This window comes from Crocodylus siamensis, chromosome 9 (assembly GCF_052110815.1).
Source record: "Crocodylus siamensis isolate JL-2025a chromosome 9, ASM5211081v1, whole genome shotgun sequence".
Taxonomy (NCBI): domain Eukaryota; kingdom Metazoa; phylum Chordata; order Crocodylia; family Crocodylidae; genus Crocodylus; species Crocodylus siamensis.
In genome coordinates this window covers 25,424,904-25,452,032 of record NC_143403.1, presented here as the reverse complement: position 1 = coordinate 25,452,032, position 27,129 = coordinate 25,424,904, and the positions used below count along the sequence as shown (strand labels likewise).

The 27,129-nt window shown below is 46.8% G+C and overlaps 1 long non-coding RNA gene across 2 annotated transcripts in view; it reads right to left on the bottom strand.

The window, feature by feature from the left end:
• Positions 1 to 27,129, bottom strand: part of LOC149857232 (uncharacterized) — a 100,625-nt gene that overhangs the window by 48,757 nt on the left and 24,739 nt on the right. Inside the window, exon 1 of one of the 2 annotated variants that reach the window (XR_016444208.1) lies at positions 9,486 to 9,546. The exons of the other annotated variant lie outside the window; for it this stretch is intronic. This is a non-coding gene — a long non-coding RNA (uncharacterized LOC149857232). Of the gene's footprint in view, positions 1 to 9,485; positions 9,547 to 27,129 lie in introns of those variants that run through there. 2 annotated transcript variants of the gene reach the window in all.

Sequence of the window (27,129 nt, the reverse complement as noted above, 5' to 3'; positions counted from 1 at the left end):
AGTTCAATTCAGCCAATTCAGATTCAGAGATTTGGCCGCCGAATTGACTACCGAAGCTTCGGGCAGTCATAACAGATAGGGATACGTTCCCAGGTGGTGAGGGATATGGGGAGTAAGCCTGGGACTAGGGAAGGGGCAGGGGAAGGGATGCCATTCCTAGGGCTGCACTGGGCTCTGCCTGTCCCCCTGTGCCTGGGCTCCGCTTGTCCCCACTCACCCCAGCTCCTGGGCTGCGCTGTGACGTAGCACAGGCAGCTGGTTTCAGCTGCTCCTGGAGCCACTGGAGCAGGGACTGGGGGGAGTGGCAGCAAGTGAAGCTCTGGGCAGCACAGGATGCAGTGCAGCTTGTCTGTACTCACTCTAGCCTCTGCTGCAATGGCCCCGGGACCAGCCAGGGCCAGCTGCAATGAGAATTGTCAGTGGGTACAGGGGGGAAGGGAAGGGCACACCTCTTGCTGCTCCACAGGCCCTGAGATGGCTGCATCAAGCTCTTTCCAGGGGCACATGCCCCCAGCTCTGCAGACTAACACTGCAGGCTGGAGCCAGCAGTGGCACCAGGCTGATTCTTCCCAGTGCTCAGGGCAGGCACTCCGAGTGCTGGGAACAGCCCAGTGTCACCGGATCTGGACAAAGGATGACAGCAGACTACTGCTGCAGGCTGGGGTTGGTGGCATCACTAGGCTGTTCCTGGCATTTGGTGTGCCTACTCCAAATGATGGTAGCATCAGCCTGCTGCCACTACCAGCCCCAACCTGCAGCAGCAGCCTGCTGTCATCCCACATGCAGCTCTGGAGGAACATGCCCACAGGAAATGCCTGACACAGACCCCCACCCCACAGCCCTCCAGGGAGGACATGGAGCAGCAAGAGGTGTACCCCGCCTTCCCCCCCAACAGTTCTCATTGCTGCTGGCACTGGTTGCTCCCAGGGTCACTGACGCGGGGGTTAGGGTGAGTGCAGACAAGCTGCACCGTGTCCCACACCACTTGGGACTCCATTTGTTATCACTCTCCCCAACCCCTTTTTCAGTGGCCCTGGGAACAGCCAACACCAGCTGGCTGCACCATGGCATGGTGCAGTCCAGAAGCTGGGCAAGTGGGGACAGGCAGAACCCAGGCGTGGGGGGACAGGTAGAGCACAGTGCAGCCCCAGGAATGGCACCCATCCCCCCACCCCTTACCTAGTCCCAGCCTCACTCTCCCCCTCATTGCCTTGGGAAGCTATCCCTATTTGTTACATCATAAAGTGGATTTGCTTTATACAAGGAAATCCTGTATCGTATATGGTTGAATCTCCGAATTGGCCCCAAATCTCTCCAGATTGATTCAGAGGCTTCCAATTCAATTTAGAGCTCTTAATGAGTCTCCCAATTCAATTCAGATTCAGAGATATGGGCTCTGAATCGAACCAAAACTTCTCCAAATTGAATCGGCTACTGCAGCTTTGCACAGGCCTAGTCTGTGTCTTATTTGGAGGTGTGTGATATGAAAGTAAACATGGTATCTGCTTTGTATCTTTTTTAATGATATAGCACAGTAAGTGGTATTACCAAGAAGACTTTAATTTTCAAAACAGAAGGAAAAAATATCACACTGCAGTCCAAACAGTAGTGAATGTGTATTACTCTGCTAATTTAGGTCTGAGTGTAGAATATAGGTATAGAATACTGTGTCCTTAGCAAAGATAAAGGATGATGAGAAAAAATTGTACTGTAGGTATAACAGAGTCCTGCCCCAAAGGTGGTCATGATGCCTCTGGAGCCCCCTCATCCCTTGTCACCTACACTTTCTTTGGCCCCAATTCCCTTCAACTTGTCTGCCACATCTTGATGTAATTACACTTTTAGGAAAAGGGGAGGCTGCCCGAGTGCTACCAAAGTGAGATAGTTACATAGTTTCATAGTTTCTAGGGTTGGAACGGACCTGAGTAGATCATCTAGTCCGACCCCCTGCCATGGCAGGAAATAATACTGGGGTCAAACGACCCCAACAAGATGTTCATCTAACGTCCTCTTAAAAACCCCCAAGGTAGGAGCCAGCACCACTTCCCTTGGAAGTTGGTTCTAGATCCTAGCCGCCCTGACTGTGAAGTAGCGCCTCCTGATATCTAACCTAAACCTGCCCTCTGCCAGCTTGTGACCGTTATTTCTGGTCACTCCTGGCAGTGCACAGGGGAATAGTGACTCCCCCAATGGCTGCTGATCCCCCCTGACTGGTTTATAACATGCCACTAGATACCCCCTCAGCCTTCTCTTTTGGAGGCTGAACAGGTTCAGGTCCTGTAGCCTCTCCTCATAGGGCCTGCCCTGCTGTCCCCTGATCATGCGAGTGGCCCTCCTCTGGACCCTCTGCATGCTGTCCACACCCCCCTTGAAGTGCGGCCCCCAGAACTGGACACACTACTCCAACTGCAGCCTGACCAGTGCTGCATAGAGGGGGAGGATCACCTCTTTGGACCTGCTCGAGATGCATCTGTGGATACATGACAAGGTACGGTTGGCCTTCCTGACTACCTCCCCACACTGCTGGCCCATGGTCATCTTGGAGTCAGTGATGACTCCAAGATCCTTTTCCGCCTCCGTGCTGACAAGAGGGGAGTTCCCCAACCTGTAGGTATGGTGCCGGTTGTTCCTCCCCAGGTGCATCACCTTGCACTTGTCTGTGTTGAATCCCATCCTATTCACATCCGCCGACCCTTGTAACCTGTCTAGGTCCGATTGTAGCCTGATGCTTCCTTCTAGTGTGCCCACATCCCCCCACATCTTAGTGTCATCAGCAAATTTGAACAGGGTGCTTTTTACCCCCTCATCCAAATCGCTGATGAAGATGTTGAACAGTGCGGGCCCGAGGACTGAGCCCTGCGGAACCCCACTGCCCACGTCCTTCCAAGCTGAGAAGGACCCATCCACTCCCACCCTCTGGGTGCGGCCCTCCAGCCAGTTGATCTCATACCCATGAACCAGATCTCATACCAGATCTCATACCCATGAACACAGGTGTCATTTCTCATCACCTTAAGGGTGATTACATGGTGATTACATGGCCCCCTCAACTCCCCATGTAACCATGCCCAAACCCCATGTGTGTTACCATTCAATCTGCTCTGTTTCTGGGCCTGAACCCTCTTTCAAATCCCTCTCTGCCCTGCCCCTACGCCCAAGCCCTCTCTGGCACCTGTCTCCATCCTGCTTCCAGGCTACAGGCCCCTTGGCCCTCCTTCATTTCACCCCACATGGGCTGTGCATCCCGTACCTTAGATCTCACCCCTTGCAGGCTGCAGGTCCCTCATCCTGCCTTCTTCCATCACTGTGTCTGTAGCCCTGCTCCTTAGCCATGGTCCCTACCCTTTGGGCTCTGGCCCCATTCCTGGTCCAGGTGAGACCTCCACCACTCCTACAGTCTCAATCCTAAATCATCAGTCTTGCCTACCCCAGCTCATGTGTCAGCCCTTCCCCTTGCTGCAGCCCTTCTACTCAGGAGCTATTCTCTCCACAGCTTCCATGCCAGATCATATGCCCAGCTCAGGCCTGGGCTGATATCCTGCAACTGCAGCCCCTTTTGGATCACGTGGCTCCCTTGATTGCCCTCTCCCTCACCAGTAGCTTCTTTCTCCTGCAGCCTGCCTTTCCTTAAAGTGGCAGGAATACCAAGCCCCCTGCTATAGTAGGAAACAGTTTAATATTTAAAAAATGTACCTGCATGCACCTACCATGTCACTCTTACCTAGTAAAAGGATTCAGGGAAAAGAAGGAGTAGGTAGCAAAGTGCCTTGTTCAAGAACTGAAGAGTTTACTTATGACTGTGTCTCTTAGATGTATATACTGTCCATTCTTTGTCCATACCCTATCAGGACTTTTTACCTTATGAGTAAGGGGGTGTGCATGAAAGGGCTTGAGATTCCCAATCAACATATGGCTGATAGTTAAACTCACTTGAGTTTGGTTCCAACTACTGCACACATTTACCTTCACTGACAACCCCCATATGCTCTTGCCATACACAGTGCAAGTGCTTACAAGATCAAAACTTAAAACACATGATGTAACTTAGTAAAGGTCTAAAATATTAAATTATAGGAGCTTTTCACCACTCCACAGCCTGACAATCTGGGATGGGGTCAGCTCATCCCTGTCCCCTCCCCAGTCCTGGCCTGGAACTGCCCCCCACAGATGGGGTCTGCATTTTGCAGTGGGGGAAAAGCCCTTCCACAGCCTGGTGAGCTAAGCTAAGATCACCTCAGCCCCACCCCTCCCCCACCTCTGAAAGGTGGGGGGGCGGGGAGGGAATGCATCCCCTGGCCTGGCACTGGCTCCTCCAAGCAGAGTCTGCAAAGCATGGGAGGGGGAAAGCCCTTGGTATAATTTCCATCAAGATGTGGCAGAAGAGTATCGGGTGGGACATAAGAACCCCAAAGAAGTCTCCAAGGGCACCCCATGCAAGGCGCAGATTACTAGGAAGATGGTGCTGGGAAGGGCAACCTGTTACACTTCCCCAGATGACAGCTCTCAATCAGGTGTGGGCTGTCATTGCATTGAGTTCAGCAGCCTTAGGCAGAGTCATCTAAGGGTTTCTGTGTGTGAGCATCCCCAGGCTCCTGACCAGTGCCAGTGCAAGCTTCTGCCTAGGGTTACTATATCTCCAGTACCAAAAAAGAGGACACTTGGGGAGGGGGGGAGCAGCAGGTGAGGAGAGTGGGGAGGGGTATATGATGGAGAGGGGACAGTGATATGCCTGCATCCTGTCTCTGCCCCTCGCTCCCAAGCCTCTGCACCCCCAGTGCTGCTGGTGCCCTGCACTCCCAACCTGCAGCCCCCTGCCCTCCCAGCCCTGCCAGGGCCCCTCACTCCTGACCTGAAACCCCCAGCCCCACTGCTGCCCCTCACTCCCGACCTGCAGCCCCTGTCCCCCCAGCCCTGCTGTCCACACAGTGCACGCGCGTGCACGCGCGCGCACACACACACACACACACACACAAAGACAAACAATCTGTGTCTCTTACCTTGGAGCAGTTTGCCTATGTGCAGACCACATGACCCTCAACAGCCAATCACCTTGTCCGCTGCTTCCAGCCCCAAGCAGTCAGCCCGGAAAAGCAGAGGCAAAGCAAAAACCAGGACGTTTGCTCACATTTAAAAACCTGCCTGGACACGAGGACAGGGGTCCAGGAAACAGGACATGTCCAGGAAAACCGGACATATCGAACCCTGGTTCTGCCTGTCTTGGCCACCTGAACACTGAACATCACTTCAGTTTGTTATCAGCTCGGTCTACACAGCTTGGAAAAAACTGTGACGATTGAATAAATTCTGCCTCAGGCTTTTTGAACTTCTGTACTTAGCCACTATGATTAATCAGGCAAAATAAGTAATTATAATTTGTAATTACCCAGTTTTCACATAAAAGTAGAAGCATTTGTACATCTGAATTGATAAGCTTGCTGGAGGCCCATTTGTTCCACATGTGCCAAAATTTTCAAAGTGACTAGTGATACTGGATTTCCCAATTTTCAGGAGTCCCTGCTGAGAAGCTGTAAGGAAAGTAACCCAAACTACTTCATCTTAATATACCAAGCCTTATTAAAGTTTCTCCAGTTAGACACTCAAAATTTGTTTGCATCAAAAGAAAGGCAAAACTATTCTTGTCATATCTGAAACTTTTGGGCATGGCCTCCCATGTCCTATTATGTATTATGAATATAATAAGCAGCTGCTAATTAGCAGAGTACATTTTATATACATTGTTTTAACACATTCTGTTCTTTTAACTCATCTTATATACCTTATCATTGCATATTCCCCTTTAGATACCAAATGTGCAAGCTCTCTTTAATAAACCAGCTGTGCACATACAGCAGTAGCTAAAGCATGCCAAAGGAATTTTAAGTGGCCACAAAAATGGTGACTACCTTCTAATGAGTTATTGGAAGTCTCATTTTCCATCACTTCCTAATACAGAAGTGAAAAAATCCTTTAAAATAGTGTGTTTTTGTTTTTTTTCACATACCATGTACCCATATATAAAATACATACCTTTTTCTGAAGGCAGAGTAGGGGGAAAAAAGATGTTTCAAGAGTCCGGCCTGGCTGTGTGACACAGAAAAAGTCCTCCAAAAAATACAATGCCCAGGAAATGCAGCATCCCAAGAGACAATCTGTGTGAGGCAGCAGGAACTTCCTGATGTGGCAGGACAGCAACAACTCTGGGCCCCCAACATTTGGAAGGGCAGCAACCAGCCTGTTACTTCTTTCTTATAAATAATTCTTTATATAGTAAGTTCTGGTAAGTAATAAAATGTTGTTTCCACACCACAAGCCTCATCAAGATACTACAGACTACATGCAACTGTTCACTTCCTCTGCACCAGCTCAAGATGCTCAGACCATGAGAGGTTTAACACTGGACTCCACCCCTGCTCTTTCATCCTGAAGGAAAAGCAGCAGACATCTGGGCATCTATACTTGTATGTCCCTGTTTCTATTTCAGCAAAAAAAGCTTCCTCACTTCCATGCTTAAGATATGCACCCCAATTTTGGAGGGTTGATTTTTTTTTGGGGGGGGGGGGGGGCGGGGGGAAGGGTGCATGTGGTAGGCAAGTAAGTACAGTATATTTATTTAAAAAAAGATTTGAGAGCAGTGGCCATTTTATTACTAAGAAAGGGAGCTGCCACTTTTCAGTCTTTTCTCAACATGCCAAAATCATTTTTCATCTAGAAACCCATTTAGCAAAGTCAACAAGATTGTCATGCTGTATGACTATGCTGTACCTTTTTTAAAGCCTATACCTGAGATTTCCACAGGAATATTTGCATAATCATTGATTAAAGTGTGAAAATCAATTGTGGCCATGAAGGAATCCCCTTGTTTGTCAAAGGAAGAAGAAAGCAGCCACTTGGTCAGTAGCTTGATTTAATAAAACAGCAGCCAAATAGTGGAACCAAGAAGAACTGACAAATCTAATCTTTTAATCCTGTCTTTTTTCCATCCATTTGCGTATTGAATAAAAGAGAAGAAAAGCCATAAAAATGCATATGTTACTCAGCAGGGTCCCTATTTTGGTGAGTCTTACACCCTATGGAACTGCGATTTCCTCATCTTTCGGAAGTGGTAGAACTCTTTCATTTATTTTGTGTGAGTTCAGTGTTCGCCACTGTGGTTTTCCTTTGATACTGGAGCAGAATGTAAAGAGAGCACACAAGTTCAAAAAAGGGGCAAAAAGTAGATGAACTATCTCACACTAACACATCCTACCAATGCACGGGTACATAACTTGAGTACTGGCTCCTACACGGTTTGCTGGAGTTACCATTTACAAAAACAGATTAAAATAATGCTTTCTAAGTTTGTGACAGTGAAAATATACTCAGTTAATGAATTCTAAGCTATTGCATGGATTTGATTCTTTTCCCCCTAAAATCAGCAAATACCCTTACCTGCTCAGCTCAAATAATCCTTAGCATATTTTTTCACAGGCCTCATTAGCCAACTTCCCCTACCCCTTGTGTCTGCCCTGATCGGGACTTGGTTCCTTTTGGAGGTTATTACTACTGTGTATTATTTGTATTACACCGGCATCACCCAATTCCTGGTTTTGGATTACCTAGGTCCCAGTGCTACGGGAGCAGGGGAAAGAAGGCGGTTAGCCCATTGTACTAGACTCACAAACTTGTGGGGTGGGTGCGCCAAAGCTATGAGTATTTTATCTTATATGTTAAGAAGCCAGTCATTGAAATACAATAAATGCAGTGTACTCATTTGCTGTATCATTTTCATATTTGGTTAATACTGATCAAGGCAATCATCTTTGGGCCCCATGTTTTTTGGGTCCAAAACCCACTCCTGCCTAGAAGGTACAAATACATGGACTGCTGTGGCCAGATCTGCATGTGACAGGACGAAGGGGGCCAACCTCTTGGGGAAACTTTGTTAAAAACAATTCTAAAGAGCTGTTGCTACCTAATTATCAAGCACCATTAAGAAATGCAGAAGAGTCCAGAAGCTATGAACCCGCTTGATAATCTGAAGACAGATGGTCTCCACGGTAGACAACAGGAGTAGCTCCTTTCACTATGTCTTCCTATCTACCAGCATCACATGCATTTTACCCACATTTAAAATGAAACAACTGATCTTCTTCCACATGCAGAGATTGTTTTATGACTATAGTGTCACTACTGGAAACTATTGTTCTGGTTGTTCAACTCTTCTGCAAGAATTTTTAAGAAATTAAACATATACTATAAATAGGTAAAATCCAGGTTTTACTAAGTAGGTGACAGCTTTCTGTAGAAAAGCTGAAATCAGGTGATGATTATTAATCAGGCCTGCCCATCTAAAATGTAGTGCGAACTATAAAAAAATATTCTTCTCACTAGTCAAATACAGAGTATTTTTCATCTGCACTGGGACATATTTTAAACATTTCAAAACAGTAGGTAATTCCATGGAAATCTACTCCATGAACAAAAGTCCCATAGGTAGGTGTTCTTTTGCTACAAGCATAGCAGATTTGACTAGAATTAAAGGATGGTTTTAAGCAGTTCATTGGAAGGGGAACTTGTATCAATGTGTAGTTCTACTATCTTATTCAACAAATTTGCCATATACTAGACAAAATTCTACAGGCATTTTTAATGCAAAAATTGTTTTCACTGCTTTTTACTAGTTAGGCTTGCAGAGACCACACAGAAAAAAGTGACTTAAGCTGGGTTCTGTTCCTGTTTATGCAGGGATTGTTTACTGAGTTTCCCCCTTGCAAGCCTATTGTTTATAACAAGTTTGCACAGCTGCCTCTGAGGGTATAAAGCAAAGACAACTGGTTTGCAAAAGTATATAAATGAGGGCAACATTTGACTAGCGCTTTAACACACTTGAAACTACTACCAATCATCATCTGACTATGAACTGTCAATATTCATGTGAAACTTTTGCATGTGCCAGAAAGATTAATGATAGCATTAGCATAGGCAAATTTTAGAACATGCATGGCTACCTCACCATATACCAATTTACAGGTTTGGAGGAGTCTATAATGAGGCATTAATATTTAACTTAAAAGCAACATAATAAAATTTTAATATGCATGTATTTCCAGATACTTCTAGCTATTTTAAGGGTGCCAGAAATTACCATTTCTTATTTAAAGGGCTTATTAGAACTTGGTATTCCTAGTACACCAACACATCTGTCTTTATTATCACTCAGCAGAGATACAGGCAAGAACTAATTAAGATTTATTAAGATATTTAAAATGGGCCATAATTCCCCAGTTTGCTTTGCCACACACATCTTTTAGTGCTTGATACATTTTTCCACCTCTGAACAGTACTGTATCATCACTGCAGAAGTACTATTGACTGTTAATAAACTAAAAATGGATCCTCAACTGGTATAAATCAATGTACCTCCACTAAGGGCTGATGACAGTGGAACTATGCAGATACACACTAGTGATGGCTCTAGCCCTGAAAAAGATAAATTTATGACTCACGTGCTGCCCTTTTGCTGGACCAAAGTTCTGTTTCAGCTCCACCTCAGCCAGGGTTGTTTCTATTTAACCAAACAAATTAGTCTGAATTATTTTAAAATATTCTGGACAGTACAAAGAATCCACATTATTAAGCACAAAGGAACCTGGAAATAGTGCAAGAAAAAAATTGGATGTTGGGAGGAGTTAAGGTTTGGTTGCCCACATTTCATACAGCACTACTCCCTTGTGATTTCTGTTTAGTTTTCTTTGGGTTTGGGGGTTTTTACTACTTGCATTTGGCATCTATGACTGATTCAGACAGCTTTGTCTTTCTTTTATTCTGCTGCATATGAATTTCTGGTCTGTCCATATTCTCAACTCTGTTTAGTGATTTGGGCTAGGGACAGACATTACACATAGACCAGTTTAATTGGTCTGAAACTGGTTTAAACCTGTAACAGAACAGACATTCAGGGCACATAAACCAGTTTCAAAACAGCCAAAACTGGGTTGGGATAAACCTGGTTGAATGTAGTACCAGATTTAACTGATCTAGCTCAAAATGGTGTATATGGGGGCAGGGGGAGGCTCTATTCCATGCTGAGGGGGAACTATTCCCCCTCCTCCTTCTCCCTCTAGAGGGGCAGCAGGAGTGCTGAGCTCAGCTGGGCAGGGTGTGAGACTGGAGGGTGTAGGGACCCTCACACATTTCTCCCATGGTGTGCACTCCCACTGCCTGGCAGCAGCAGCAGGCAGGGAGGTCAGGGCACTCATGCCTAGTACTGCACTGTGCAGGGGGAGGGAGTGGAGCCTGCCCCATTGCTGAGGCTCTGCTCCCTGTGCCTGCAGCTCCAGCACTCACAGCGGGGCAAGTCCTGCACTGAAGCTGGCTGCCTCCTCCACCCTCTACTGGGCCGGTCCCTGCGCTCTTCTGGGAGTGGAGGGAGCCCTGTCCCCTGCTTCTGCATGGAGTCCAGCCTGAGGGTTCCCTGCTGCAAGTGCAGAGCTCCAGGTGAGCAGCACAGAATCATTATAGAGGCAGCCAGCGCTGCACTAGGGGCAAGGAGTGCAGTCCCGCACAGCCTGCCCAGCCGCTTCTATCACCAAGGCTCCGTGCTGTGCTGTGCCTGCAGCTCCACACTTGCCATGGGGAAGCCCCGCACTGGACTCCACATGGAAGCAGGGGGCGGGACTCCCTCCACTCCCAGAAGAGTGCAAGGACTTGCATAGGAGGGAGCAGGGAAGGCAGAAGGCTTCAGTGCAGGGCTTCCCTGGCTGTGAGTGCTGGAACTGCAGTTGTGGGGAGCAGAGCCTCAGCTATGGGGCAGGCTCCGCTTCCTCCCCCTGCACAGCACAACACCAGGCATGAGTGCCCTGACCTCCCTGCCTGCTGCTGCTGCCAGGCAGTGGGGGCTGCACACCATAGGGGAAGTGTGTGGGAGTCCCTACACCCCTCACCCTCCCACCTACACCCTGCTTAGCTGAGCTCCGCTCTCCCGCTGCCCCTCTGTGGGGAGGAGGAGGAGGAAGAGTTCCCACCAGCATGGAACAGACACTTTCCCTGTCCTGCAGGAGGAAGAGTAGGGGGAAGAGTCCCCCTCTGGGGCTGGGCAGCATCCCATAGACCCCCACATCCCACAGCAGCAGCAAGAAGATGGGGGAAGAGTCCCCCTCTGGGACCAGGCAGCCTCACAGAGCTCACCTCCCCGCCTCACTGCATGGTGGGATGGGAGGGAGGAGGAGAGAGAAGAGTCCCCCCAGCACAGAACAGGCCCCCTCTCCTGACCCCACGGTGGTGGGGGGGGAGAGGTGGGGGAAGAGTTCCCCTCTGCGGTCGGGCAGCCCTGTGTGCCTGGATTGCTCCTGGCTGGGGCAGTCCTGCCAGGGCCTGGCCACAACCCACCCCCAGATCAGCTTCCCTTTAGAAGGGAGGGCTGCTCTAGCATCCCCAGGCTTCTCGCTTGAGCCACTGCTGGAATGTGCCTGCATTTCCTGAATAGAAAGGGAACGTCTACCACTTGAAAACTGATTAACTCTCTGCAGGTTAGACTAACCTGCAAAGATTGAATCAATGAAGGCTCAGGCTTTTTGAATGTCTGTCCCTAGCCTTGGGGTGCTTTAACAGTTTAGAGCAGGGATTTCATAGATTTCATAGACATTAGGGCTGGAAGGGACCTTGGGAGATCATCGAGTCCAGCCCCCTGCCCAAAGGGCAGGAAGTCAGCTGGGGTCATAGGATCCCAGCAAGATAAGCATCCAATTTACTCTTGAAGGTGTTCAATGTAGGTGCTTGAACCACCTCCGCTGGCAGACTGTTCCAGACCTTGGGGGCTCGGACAGTAAAGAAATTCTTCCTTATGTCCAGCCTGAAACGGTCTTGCAGGAGTTTGTGACCGTTCGACCTCGTCATCCCTTGGGGCGCTCTGGTGAACAAACGTTCCCCCAGATCCTGGTGGTCACCCTGATAAACTTATAGGTGGCCATCAGACCACCCCTGAGCCTACGCTTTTCCAGGCCAAAGAGTCCCATGGCTCTCAGCCTGTCATCATAAGATCTGTTTTCCTGACCTCTGATCATGCGCGTGGCTCTCCTCTGGACTCTCTCAAGCTTCTCCACATGCTTTTTGAATTGTGGAGCCCAAAACTGGACGCAGTACTCCGGCTGCGGCCTCACCAAGGCCGAGTACAAGGGGAGAATGATGTCCCGGGATTTGCTCGAGAAGCATCTATGGATGCAAGCCAGCGTTTTGGTTGCTTTACTAGCCGCAGCATCGCATTTCAGGCTCATGTTCATCTTGTGGTCAATGATGACCCCCAAGTCTCTTTCTTCTGTAGTGCTAACCAATGTAGCACTGCCGAGCCTATAAGGGTGCTGCAGGTTTTTCCTCCCAAGGTGGAGAACCTTGCATTTTTCGGTGTTAAACACCATGAGGTTCTCATCTGCCCATTTGCTGAGCTTGTCCAGGTCAGCCTGGATCACCCGCCTGTCCTCTGGCGTGAATGCTTTGCCCCAAAGTTTGGTGTCATCGGCGAACTTGGCCAGTCCACTCCTGACTCCAATGTCCACATCGTTAATGAAGATGTTGAACAGGATGGGTCCCAGGACAGAGCCTTGAGGGACCCCACTGGTCACAGGGCACCACGATGAGTGACTGCCATCAATAACAACCCTCTGGGTTCGACCATGGAGCCAATTTCCCAGCCAGCGGATTGTGATGGAGCCAAGGCCACAACTGGGCAGTTTGGCCAAAAGGTGATCATGGGATACCAGATCAAAAGCTTTTCTGAAGTCAAAATATATGACATCAACCTCTTCTCCCTTGTCCAGGTGATAGTTCACCTGGTCATAGAAGGAAATGAGATTGGTCAAACAAGACCTACCCACAACAAACCCGTGCTGGCTATCCCTTAGAATGTTAGCCTGGGCCAGTCCCTCAAGGATGGCCTCCTTAATAAACTTTTCTAGGATCTTCCCCAGGATAGAAGTCAGGCTAATGGGCCTGTAGTTAGCCGGATCCACTCTCCTCCCTTTCTTGAAGATCGGCACCACATTGGCCTTCTTCCAGTCTTTGGGCACTACACCAGAGCACCAGGAGTTTTCAAAGATCCGTGCCAGGGGCTGGGCTATGACGCTCGCCAGCTCCTTGAGTACCCTGGGGTGCAGGTTGTCAGGGCCGGCTGACTTGAAGGTATCCAGCTTCTCAAGGTGTTCCTTCACAAGGTCAGCATTTATGGAGGGTAGGGGATCCCCATCACCCAGATTTCCCTGTCCCATAGCAGGCATGGGCATCCCATGTGACTGATGAAAGACTGACGCAAAGTACCTATTTAATAGGTTGGCTTTTTCCTGGGCATCAGTTGTCAGTTGCCCCATCTGGTTTAGCAGGGGTCCAACATTGCCCTTGCTTTTCCTCCGGCTCCCCACATATCTGAAAAAGGACTTTTTGTTGTCCTTGATGCTTGAAGCTAATTGGAGTTCAGTTGCAGCCTTGGCTTTCGTGGTTTGCTCCCTGCAGGACCGGACCAGTGCAGAATAATTCTCCTTGGAGGTGAATCCCATCCTCCATCCTTTGCAGGCTTTCCTTTTTAGCTGTAGGAGGTCTGCTAGGTCCCTGGAGAGCCAGGAGGGCTGCTGTGCCTTCTTGCTGCCTTTCCTCTGTGTTGGAATAGATTTAGCTTGTGCATTGAGGATCGCTTCCTTGAGAAGCAACCACTCTTCTTGAACTCCCATCTCCCTGGGGTCATGGTCCCTGAGGGCCTGACTGACTAGCCTCTTGAGCTTGTCAAAGTCGGCTTTTCTGAAGTCAAGGACTTCTGTGTCGCTGACTGACTTGCCAGCTTTACGGCGGATGGTGAAGGTGATCAGCTCATGGTTGCTGTCACCCAGCTTCCCATTGATCACTAGGTCACCGATTAGGTCGTCCCCCGTAGCCAGTACCAGGTCGAGCAGCGCTTTGCCTCTCGTTGGCCCATAGACTTCTTGAGTCAGGTCGAGGTCATCCACGCATGAGAGAAAGCTTTGCGACCGCTCAGATTTTGCTGAGTGATCTTCCCAAGAGATGTCCGGGTAATTGAAGTCACCCATGACAACCAAGGTCCTGGAGCAAGCTGCCTCAGTCAGTTCCCAGGCGAACTCCTGGTCAAACTCAGGATCAGCAATTATAGCCTATGAGATGGATCCAGCCTTCAAAGACTTTGTATCTGGCCTGCAGAGGTGAAGCTTCAGCAGCAAGAGGTTCTCCCTGTGTGGTACTGCAGTATGTCACTGGGGGCTCCAGCAGAGGGGAGCTCTTCCTGAGCCACACTGCAGTCAGCTGCTTGGGGCTTCAGGCTCAGCTGCTTGGTGCAGTCTGGTGCTTTGGCTGCACTGACAGTACCCCAGCTGAGTGACATGGAGAAGCAGTAGTGGTAGCTGGGTCCTGATACCCACCCTCCTTCTCACACGTGCTGGGTCATTCTGGTATCTTCACCAGAAAATGTTGCTGACCCCTTCTTAAGAGGATTGTGGGCTTTAGAGGGCAAATTCTCTGCTCTTTTTGAAAATCAAACCCCTTTGAAGTAACTTGCTTCCAACAAGTCACCCCCAAATGACTACTCACCCTTGAAAATTTAGACCTGTGTTTTTAATGTCTGTTGCCACTGGGACGCGACTAGCTGTTCTCGGGCCGCTCTTCCCCGGGTGATTGGTGTTGTCCCTTGCCGGTGTTCCCGCCTTTGGCTGAGTGGATGTTCTCACCCAACTCCCTGACCCCGTTCCCGCCTGCCACGACTTGATGTTACCAGTGTTTGGGGTCAGTAATCGTGCATGCCCGTGGCCCAGGGTTCCCCTGGCGGTCACTCTCAGGGCTCCGCCACCCCTACACCCCGGCCTCACGCCTCCTTATGGTGATTCTAAGCTGTTGGTCATCTTGCTCTTGGATTATTACCCCAAATGGAGTGCCAGCTTCCCTCCCTGTAACACAAGACTATGCCTACTACAGGTCTAGTGCCCTCTGGTCTCCCCTAGAACTCGGGGAAAAGACAAACCTAACACGAAACACAAAAGAAAAGCTCAACACAAACTGGGTGTACTGCCCCTTTAATTGCCCCCCCATGCCTTACTGTAGCCCTGTCTGCTTCGTGCCTAGGCATTCAGTCTTTGCCCATTCCCTGGCACCTCACAGTCCGCCGGCGGCGTATCCTCCGGAGGCACCTCTCTCTGGGTTTCCCATAGGCTCTCCTCCTCAGGCTGCCTTCATCGGGGATATCCTCTGTGTTAACGCAGGGGTGATCCCGGGTTTCCCTACCAGTCGTGCCGGCAACGTTGCTCCCGCAGCGTCCTTGTCTCTTCTCACCCCCGTCCGGGGTGCTTCTTCCCTCATGCTCAGGTTCCCCTGCCTGTCCAAGGGGCGAGGGCGTTGGGAGCAGTGTCTCCTCCTTCTCCCCCCATCTCGCAGCATGTGCCGCCATTTTTATTTGTGCCGGCCGGCACTCCACGCTTGCGTCACCGGTCAGCCGCAGCTGAATAAACAAGCAGCTGAGGAGCCGCATGGATTTCGCCTCCCGTCCTCTGTTCTCCGGCTCGGGAGGTGCCGGTAAGTATCTTTGCGTCCGGGGACAATGTCATAGTTTGATCTATATTTATTATACAATCTGGCAGTATTTGCTGACTGTTGCTTCTGGGCATTGCACATCTTGGCTGGATTTTCAAAAGAACTTAGGAAGTCTGATGAAATTCAGTGAATGATGGATCTAATTCCATAAACCTCCTTGGAAAAAATCTCAGTCCTATATTGCATAACATTTTGTTTTTAAGTAGTTCAAAACGATTCAGCACTATATCTGACTTACCTGCAACTAGGAGCAACATCTTAAAAGACTGTAGAATGTTCAAGCAGAGTTAAAAATAAAAGGATACAGGTTGTAAACCATGAGAGATTACCAAGAGATACTCACTAGACAATCCAAGGTTTATTGTTTATTTAAGGTAAACTGTTTATATCTATTAGTAACCACTCCAATTTCATTTTGATCTTCCCATTATTGTTTAGCATGAGGAAACAGTTTATGCCTATCTGTAGATAAGTAGATCTGAAGTTAAAATACACAGGACATAATCTCTAACCCAATTATATGTACACATAGTCCTGTCTTCTTCTTTATATATCTACAAATACCTAAACAATCAGCAAAAGGAAAAAAAAATCTTTGATATAGCAACACAGATAAAATGCATTCAGTTGACAGAAAGAGAAGACAAATCACCCTCAGAGTACGACCAACAATTATAAACATATCAGGAAATACATTCTGGTCTATGATTTGATATCCATTATGTTTTGATGAGATGTAGAATAAATTAGGGTAATGTGAAACCTAACACAATTTGTAATTATAAAAATGCCAAAATAAATGTCGGCTAATTTTTAAATTTCTAAAATCCACGTGATTCATGTAGTAGACCTTAATAAACATAAAATGTTATGTGGTTACACTGTTTAAGGCATAACTTTGTTTACAGGAATTACAGGTAAAATAAATTGCTTTTAAAAAACCTGTTCTCCAGGTCCAAGACTGTATTTTCCATTTCATTATAATTTTGACTTAACATGATTTCTGCTAAACTTAGAATATATAGACAGACATATTTACACCCAAATATTACAACCAAAACCCCTCTGATGCTAAAAGGATGCAAAGTCAAGCACTTGTAAAAGGTTGTCTGTGCAAACTTAATTCAATCCATTTGTATATATATGCATCCACAAAGATCTAGTGTAGACAGAATCATAGGGAAATTTAGTTCCTAAAATCTAGATAGTCTCTACTCAGCACTATAACTGAGATTTTTCAAGGGTTTATCCCTTTCCCAAATTTCAGTTGGTTTTCAGTGGGGATAGCAAATGGCCTATTCCTCCACAAAGAATACTCCCTACCAAGGTACATGTCCTGCTTGGAAGAATGGAGCCTATGAGAGGTTTTTAATTATGTGTAAAATGACTTATATTTGTCTAGTCTAATTTACACATATGAATGAATTATCTGAGCAAAAAAATAAATAAATAAATTCAGCCTGAAGCAGACACCTTGAAGGGAAAAATTCAGCCTAAAGATTCAGACTGATAATGTCAGAAACAACTGATTAAAAGGTCTTCTAGTGGAAAATGTCAGGCAACCTTAATGGTGGGCAGGACTTATCATCTCTACATATGGTATACACAAATGCATGCAAACACCAAATATTTTACACAGTTGTCAAATGTTTTTTCCACATGGGCCCTTTGTGGGGCCTAAATGCAGAATTTGACTGAAATATATACAGTAAAAGATACGTTATACAGCACCTTACAAGCTGGCATGCACTATTAACCAGCAAGCCAGCTTGTAAGGGAAAAGCAAAACCAAAAGTGCCTACTGTGGCACTTCTGGTTTTGCCAAACCCCCACAAAGACGCCTGTTTGGGCCAATCAGTTAACCACCATATTTTGTTATCCAGCATCCCACATTCCCTATGGGTGCTGGATAACAAAGCTTTTACTGTATATAAAAAAATAAAAAGGAATCTTTATTTTTCAATTTTTTCTTTGTTACCTTTTTTCACATAAAAAACCCAATGATCCTAGAGGGATCATGCAGTTAGGAATTGTTAAACATAGTAAAAATGTTCTGTATAAATCTTAGGTAAAAGACAAGTAGCAAGAGAAGGTGATGGCCAGACAGCACACCAAAACCAACACAGGAAAACCTACAGCCTCAGGGTCCCAGATCCTAAACATGGTTCAGAGGAAAGTGACCACCCATTAGTTGCTAAAATAAAATAAAAAAGAAGTCCACACTCCAAGTTTAAAAGCAAGCTCAGTGTGCTGAACACATAACTAAGAGATGGGAATACTAGGATTCTAGCTCCATTGAAGATATTCTTTCCTTTTCTCTTTAGCCCAGCTCAGTTTTGCTATCTACAAAACAGGGATGGAAACTACAACAGATTCTGCCACCTTATACAGATGCAGCCTTCAATGGTAGTGCCCTTTTAGCTAGTGACAGAAATTACACATAAACCAGTATAAACAATCAGAAACAGGTTCAAATCTGTAACACAACAGAAGTTCAGTGCACATAAACTACTTTCAAAGTGGCCAAAACCAGTTTAAGATAAACCTGGATGAAGGTAGTATCAGACATAACTGATTTAGGTTAAATCAGTTTATTGAACTTCTGTCCCAGATCCCCTCCAAATTCAAGTTAAATCACAGTCCTTCAGTATCCCAGGATGCTTTGCATCTCCCCTGCAAGACCCCCTCGCAGGTGGGCAGACTAGCCAGCTGAGCAGGGAGGTGCTTTACTGCCCCCTGCTTCTGGTTTGGGTCACTACAGGCATGTTGCTGCATTTCCACAATCAAAGTGAATGTTGGTTCAATCTACACAGCTTAGACTAACCTGAGAAGATTGAATTGATTCAGCTTCAGGCTTTTTGACTGCCTGTACTTAGCCTGAAAGTGCCAATCAGAATGTCTGCCAGGACACATTTAAAAAAGAATCACAGGCTCTTTTAACATCAACCTGGACAAGCCAAAAAGCCTTGCGTAAAATGTTACTAAAGGATGCTACCACTAGTAGAGCAGTACTCACCTTGGACAAGGAATATCATTGACATTGCACTTGCTAAAGCAGGCCAGCACACTGAGAAATATATTGTATTTATTTAAATATAAGACAACCCCCTCAACAATCAGCATTGGGAAATATTCACATACGAAGCACAGGCAGGAGCTGGGGGCTGCTGTGGCTGTAACTGTGGTCCTGAGCCCAGGTCAAGGCCAGAGTCAAAGCCACAGAAGCCTCAGGCCCTGTTTATCTTCCCCTCTGTCACTTCTTCCCCCTACCCCTTTCCCTCCCATTTAATGTCAGACTGTCAGATGCAGCTCAGCTTCAGCTTGGGCTGGGGTCTCTCCCACACATGGAGCACATGGAAGCTCTTTCCCCTGCCCAGCTAATCAGCAGCACTGACACTGATGCATGGCCAGGCTGAGCTTCCACATGCTATGGGAGCAGCTTGAGCACCATCTAACAGTAAGGAGAGGAGAGGTGAAGAGGCCAAAACTGGGTTGTGGGGGAAGACGCAGACACTGCGGGGAGTGGAAGTAGGGGCAGAGGCTGTAGGAGCTGAAGGTGGGGTGGTGCGGGGGGGGGGGAGGACACAGGAAGACTGCCAAGAAAAGAAATGGGCAGAACAGAGGGGAAGGGGGCCACCTGCTTTTCCCACTGTAGCAGCAGGGGCAGAAGGAGAATTCAAGACAACCCTCCAATACTTAGATTCTTTACCTAGAAAATTATAACCAATTTATATGTTTTCCATTTTTAGAATCTAATTATTGGGGGTCATTCAGGGTTGTCTTATATTTAAGTAAATATGGTGCCATAGGTCTCTATTCTGTCACAGCTAGTCCAGGATGCAGTTTGCATTACACAGTAATTTAAAGCTGGTAAACCTTGCAAAAAGGTTCATGCATTTCACACCCTGAAAAGATTGGGATTTTGGTATTGCATGTTTCCATGTTAGTGCTCCAATCCATATTTTATGTTGCATATTTTATTCTTCCCTGTATAGTGTCATTAATCTGCTCCCTAGCTGTGCAGAATAATATCCCACAAGATCAGGCTGCTTTTTGAATATTTTATTATCTCTCATGCTATTTCCAAACTAATATATATTTACAAATTCAACCTCCTACAGGCGGAACTATATTGTTTTCTCTCTGTTTGAGAATTAAGGTAGAGAGATTGAATATAAATAGAAAAATCTATCCACAATCATTTGTGTTGAAAGAGAGAACCAATCACATATCAAGCTGTGTGAGAAAAGGGGAAAAAAAGATTTGCATATTGCAACAAAAAGGGGAAGGGCATACTCACACAGGCCATGTTCTTGTTGGAACGTATCTTTACATTTTACTAAAAGATAACATATCCTTTTAGCACTGTCCACATACTACCAGAATAATCAGTGTTAGTCGAGAGGCAGGGTGAAAAAGCTTCGCTAGCAAAGTCAGTAACTTTATACTATAAAACACTAGCTACTCCTAAATTATTTAAATGTTTTCTCTATTGTTTTCGTGATGTTTTATTGTTATTGTGATATACCTCAATACATTTAAATGTTCATGGTATTACAGTAGCATGAGGAACCACAGAAAACCCCAACTACAATAAAACTGTGATGATTACACCATAGATGGGGTGCAAACCTGTATTCCAAGCAGGATACAGCTAGGCTCCATGACAATATTAGGGAATATAAAAGCATTCTCAAAAAGGAATGTAAGAACATGGTCACTCAGTCTGCAATTACACAGATGCAGTCACAATCTCTCATATGAAAAAGGGATGAATGCTCTGCTAGTTAAGGTACTGGATTTGGAAATTCTGGATTTTCATCATCATCATCATCACTCTGTCACTGATGTCCTTTTTGACCATGGCACTAAAATCTCTCCAGGCCCTAATTCCATATGCATAAAACAGCAAGACCTTGCCTCATATGACTATTGTTAGGATAAATTTATTAGTGAGGTCCTGGGAGCCCTAGAAGTAGGATATAGTGGAGTGGTAACACCACTATAGTTAAGGTTGATAAGAGTTTGCCGATTAACAGCCAGTTAGGCAGACAGACAAGGTAGGCAGGGGTCCCAGCTCAGAAGCTAATATAGCTCCTCTAGAAAGTTTATGGGATGTTTTTCCTTCCTTCTTCTGGCAGCAGGAATAATTCTATTTGCCCAGTGGTACACATGTACCCCTTGAGAGGACTGGTGCACCCTCTGACAGGCCGTGCTCCCTACTTAGGTGACAGGCAGGGGGGCAGGCGGGATCACCGGTGCCCCCCTGTGAGTGCCAGCAGGGGAGTGGGAGCACAATCCATGTGTGTTGTGGTCACTTCCCGGTCAGCGAGATTGGGTGCAGGGTAGACTCCCCCACAGTTGCTGGCTGGTTGCTGGGGGGGGGAACGTGCCCCCCCTAACTAAGGTGGCACCAGTCACCCATATATCTGCCCAATCTCCTGAAAATTCATTTTCTTAGAGTGAATGTCAACCTTAATGAGAACTAGTGACACTTCATTTCATATAATATTATGTGACACTTAAAAATACTTTGTAAAAAACCAGCACAGTTATGCTTAAATCTAAGCCCAATGATTAGATCATCTTCAAGATGCTCTCTGTAGAAAGTATATTTTTAAAGTACAAAAGCAATCAGAATGCATTTGTGCAATACGCAAAACTTAGGGAAATGTATTACTGTTTTTAAAGAGGATGTTTTGCAGGAATAATGTTTTCAGTTACTTTGATCCAGGCTAGATTTGAAACTGGTTTTCAGATATTATTAGGTATGCAGATAGAAAACTGGTTTTATATCATATTACAAGCATTGATCAACTAAATGCTACCTTAAGTATATCTCCTTATTCTCCAGTGTAAAAATACAGGACACATCATTAATGGGACACTGTCAAATCTGGAAGTTGCAAAATGTTATATATCTTTCCTTTCTTATAACTGTTCACAACATTTACATATATTTTATTCTTTACACTCCAAATTAAATTCTTCAATGTTACATTTTCTCCAGCCAAAATAAATAAAATGCTTGCAACCCAACACCCATATCCTATAATTACATGCAATTTGTTGTGTGAGCAATTTAAAACAAGACTTAGGGAACTGTTTTACATTTCAGATTCTTTAAGTTTTATAATCAGTGAGGATTTTTTATACTTTGAGAACTATTTCTCCATCCACAAATATTTGATTTTACTATTACAGCTCCCTGCCAAGTACAAGATCTTTTTATCATTTTCTGTCTTTTTTCTGGTTTGTGAGCCTGATCCACCACTCCTTGGAAGCCTCTGACAGTTTTTTCATTAATTTCAATGGGCATTGAATGAAATAGTTTGTTAGGACTCCTCTTGAGCTGTACAGTAAAACTAGAGTCTTACAAGAATAAAAAAAAAAAAAATTCACCATCATATCCATGAATAAATCTCACACCTACCAAAGCTCTGTCATTGGTGCCCAGTACACTTTTCTATTTCTTCCACAAGCACATTCCATTTCTTATCATGGAGACCTTACTCATAAGAAAATTTCCCAGTTCAATTTCCCATAAAAATTCCAATATAGTAATGACCTCCAAGTCACTTCTGAAAACTCCCACCTTGCTCTCACAGTTCACAAAGGTGAAGAGAAATTATTAAAGATTCTGTGAATAGGTGGATGAAAGCACCCACTGAACAGCTAGAGACACCTCCTACTAGGCCTGTGCAAAGTGGCTAGTATTCGCTTTGGATTCAGATTCAGCCAATTCAGGAGACAGTGATTTGATTCAATGATTCAGTCCACTATCCCAAATCAATTTAGCCTAATCAAACAGGACACATTCCCCGCCTGCTCTCCCAGTCCCACCAATGGCTGCCCTGCCCATCTCCAGCCTCGTGGCTCTTAAAAAAAAAATTTTTTTTAAGCCCCGCACTCACCAGCTGCTGCAGCAGCCATTGGGGCTTCTGCAGGGTTATGGCTTCTGGGGGAGGGATGTAAAAACAACATATGAGCCTCTGTCTGCAGGCTTTCTGTGCCTTTTGTGAGCTGTTTCTGCCTGAGTAACAGCATTTGAAAGGTACTAGACTGACTTGGCTTCCTACCTAGTCAGTCTCCTGCTACTTTCTGTTCTTGGAAAGGATTGGATATAGCTTACTAACTAGAAACCCTCTACTTATCCCTATCCAATCCATTTCTTTCCATTTATATTTGTTCTTGGGCTTTTTTTCCAACACTTTTTAAAAAGAAAGTTGTGTTTTCCCTGGCAGTGTAATCCATCACTCTGTGGGGAAGCACATACATTACACACACTCACACACATACATCATAGAAGAAGTAGTCATATATTATTAAACAGAACACAACACAGAAGAAGTCAGACAGTCATAGAAGAAGAGATTAAATATACTTTTTATTAGTTATAGTTACATACAGACTAAAGACAACACAGAAGAAGTCAGAGATTCAGAGTATTAAACACAATGCAGAAATCAGACAGTCATAGAAGAAAAAGATATTATTTTAGTTACACACATGACAGTAAGCACAACACAGAAGTCAGATAGAGATTCAGATTCTTAACAACACAGAAGTCACACAGTCATAGAAGAAGAAAAGATCATTGTGAAGGAGTGAGACTGAACGTACAGCATGGAGGGCTGGCAGGGCTGCAGCTGCAGCACGGAAAGGAAGGAAAATATCCACCCAATTTCTGGAGCAGCATCTCACTCAGGATTGGCAGAGGGAGGCCACTCAAAGGTATTTCCAGTCCCAGAGAAGGGCAGAGAAGGGTCAGTTCCCTGCATGTCGCAGGGAGAGATGAGTGGCTGAGTGTCCCAGCATGCAGAAACTGCAGAGCGTGCCTGAAGAACACTGTGGGAGTGACCCTGAGGCAGGCGGAGGCCTGCGAACAAGCAGCTAATGTGACTCTCCAGAGCAGAGCCACAGCTGAGGATCCAGAGCAAGAGAGTTCACAAGGCCAGAGTGAATCTCCAAACTGGATTTTTTCCAGCAGAGGATCCAGAGGAGGGCCTGAAGGGAAAAAATCTACAGTCACAAGTAGAGCCTTCCTGCAGGATACCCTGAAAAACTGTGAACATTCATAGGGGTGCAGGGCAGGCTCATACAATAGACAACGGACAAAGGGATTTGTTCTGGGGACATTGCCAGAGCCTGGCAAGAAGGCTAAGAAGCAGCCGGGGAGGGGGTTCGGTGATTTCTTTTGCTGTCTATTTTTTCTGGTTTTGAGCAAAGGCCAAGACTGGCCCCTGGAAGGGTATACCCAAAAGAGGCACTAGGACACCCTGGGGTGCAGAGAAGATGCAACCTGGCTGTGAAAGAACATTATAAAACACCATCTGGAAAGCCTAGGCTGGGGTAAAGGGAAGGTTTGGAGCCCCACCAAAGACACAGGGATCAAGACCAGGCAGGATCACTGTGGGCATTGCCTCCCGGGAATATAAAGGTCATCAAAGTTGTGGCAGGTGAGAAAAACCTAAGATCCACTTCCTGGCACACCTGGTGATCCAGAGCCAAAGTCTATCCTGTCACCACCTGTAGGCCAACAAGCACAGGGCAGTACTAGCAAGCCCTATAATACCTACAGATGTCATAATCATATATAGTTATTATTAGTTATACTTACATACAGACTAAAAATAACACAGAAGAAGTCAGAGATTCAGATTAACACAACACAGAAGTCAAACAGTCATAGAAGAAGAGATATTATTTTAGTTATACACACAACAGTAAACACAACACAGAAGAAGTCAGATAGAGAATCATATTGTAAACACAACACAGAAGTCAGACAGTCATAGAAGAAAAAGAGATATTATTTTAGCTGTAAACACAACACAGAAGAAGTCAGACACAGTCATACATCAGAGAAGACAACAACATATATTATTAGTTAGCTACACACACAGATACATTTTCCAGCACAGGAAAGATGAATATGAAGTGTGCTGGAAAGGCAGGTGCCAGGTCTTCTGGCAGGGGAGGGAGAGGGGCTAGAGGGCATGGGGAAGAGCTAGATCTGCAAGTCCCATCCCCCCGCAAACATAGGTACATCCTCTTTCCTGGCAATTGTGAGCCTTCTGCTGCCATTGGAAGCAAGGTGGTGGGAGCAGTACCTGTCCCTTCAGCTGCACCACCTCCCCTAACACTGGAAATAGGCACCAGCAGCAGCAGCAGTCTTTTCCATCCAGTTTCATCTCCCAGCATGAACCACCAATGCCAGAGGAAGAGCTAGATCTGGAACCAGGGGACATGAGCACCCTACCTAAAGAAATTCTGGGGACCAAGGGGGAACCTGAGTTTGTGCTCCACACCCCTCAAAGTTCCCCTAGACCCCAGTCTCCTTGTCAGGAAGGCACCTCAGAGGAGGTTGTGGAGACAAGTGGCTCAGCTGAGTCAGCTCCTCCTGTTGTTGTGCCTCTGCCTGCTGAGGAGGGGGATAAGGCAGGATCTTCACCTTCAACCCAGAAGCAAGAGAATAGTGTAGTGTGGGACCATTTTGAGGTGACACATGACCCCAAGTATGCTATCTGCCAGAACTGTTGAATGCAGATCAGCCAAGGCAAGGAGGTGAAACACTTCACCACCACAGTGATGCTGCTGCATCTCAGGACACAGCACCACCTTGCTGAGGTCCTTCTTAGGTCCTCTTCTTGCTACCTGCACAGCTCGTGCCTGCACAGCTCGGCTCAGGGAACAGTTCTGCAGCCTGTCTCCTGCAGTGTTCCCCTGGCCATTTTCCCACTGCCGGCTTTTATTTCAGCCAAGCGGCACTTCTCTGTGATGTCACCCGCCCATGTCAATCCCAGCCGCAGACAAAAGCTACTGATGAAGCGTGCAGGCATTCCATCCCAGCATGTCTCATCCAGTACATCTCCCCCTGAAAAAGGTAAGTTCACCCTGTCTTCAGGGCTTTTCTCTTTCTTGTTTCAGCAGGTTGGCTCTGCCCTGGGTCCCGCTGTGGGAGGGATCCCCTGGCCCTTTACCTTCATCCCCCTGGGACATTCCACATACCTGAGGCTGGAAAATCTGGTGCAGCAACAGAAGGCCATCGATGAGATGGCTTTGCTTGGGGAGATTGGGATCAGTGGCCACCTGAACAGACCTGAGTGGGATACCATCTCCCAGATCTTGGTGGTCCTCATGCCATTCCTTGAGGCCGCCGAGACTCTCACTGCTAGCAATGCCCTCCTTAGCAGGTGATCCCCATAGTGAAGGAACTTGAGAATCAAGTGGATATGTTCCAGGGGATCAATGTACCTGGCTGGGGTAAGCCACTGTCACCAGATGTACAGGCACTGGTGAGGTGGCTGAAGGAGGGCATCAGGAAAAGGTTGGATCCCTTGAGGTCCAGTATGGTCCGCATGCTGCCAGGCATGTGCAACCTGAGGATGAAGGGGAGTATGTCCACTGGCAGCTCCAAAACTCTTGATCACTTGATGGAGGTGCTGGTCAACAGAGTCAGGGAGGCAGAAGGGCAGAGGTGAGGGGATGTGGAAAAGGGGGATCCACTTTCCCATGCCTGCACTCCCAGCACCAGCACCAGCCAGTCTCCTCCACGCCAGCCATTGCCAATGTGGACCAAAGGCATGGCTTCAAAGTTGGGGTCCAGACACACCAGACCCCAGCCTCGGGCAGGTAGCACTGATGCTTCAGTGGCTACCTATCTCACTGAGGATATGGAGCCACTGGACTGCGACCCCTTGACCTATTGGGCAACCCACAGCTAGCTGTGGCAGGGTCTGGCCATGGTTGCCTGGGAACACCTGTCCTGTCCACCGACCAGTCTTCCAAGCAAGAGGGTGTTCAGCATAGATGGGGATGTTGTGACTCCCCATCACACCTGCTTGGATCCTGGTTTGGTAAAGCAGCCGGTGCTCCTGAAGGTGAACCTCCCACTGCTGGGGTTTTCCAAGCTCCACCTGCAGACAGAGTGAGTGCCATGCTCCTCACTCCATCCACACCTATTTCCATTTTATTTTTTAAAACTATTTAATGCCCTGCTCTCAGAGCTGGAGGGGGCACTCACTGCTTCACCAGCCAGCAGGGGAAGAAAATACCCCTGCTGACCTTCTATGAACTCAGAGGTATAGTATAGGGCTATGGGGAAGGAGGTGGTCTTAGGTTCTGGGCATGACTGCACTCTGCCAGGGTTGGGAGGCCTGGTGGGACTGATGATGGCACAGCAGTCCCAGGAAATGCCAGGACCAAGGATACCCCTGGTGAAAGGTGGGTAGGAGGTGCCATAACTTCCAGCTACCACACACACATACAGTCCTGGCTAGGGAAAGCCCAAGCCCATCATGTCTTCAACAGGCCTAAGGCTTGCTGGTTGCAGTGGAGTTGTGAGGCGCCAAGTGAGCTCAGCTTAGCTGCCTGGGATGCCAGATTTCAGGTTGAAAAACCCTCTGTCAGTCTGAGGAAGCACCTGCAGTTAGCATGTGTATATATGTACTGTTCCTGGATGGAAGGAATAGTAAAGAAGCCAGAGGCTGGCATGCAATGCAGGCAAGAAAGTAAGTCAGTGAAAGTGGAAATGAAGGCATCAAGGGGTGAGAGAGACAGGCTGGGGTAGGG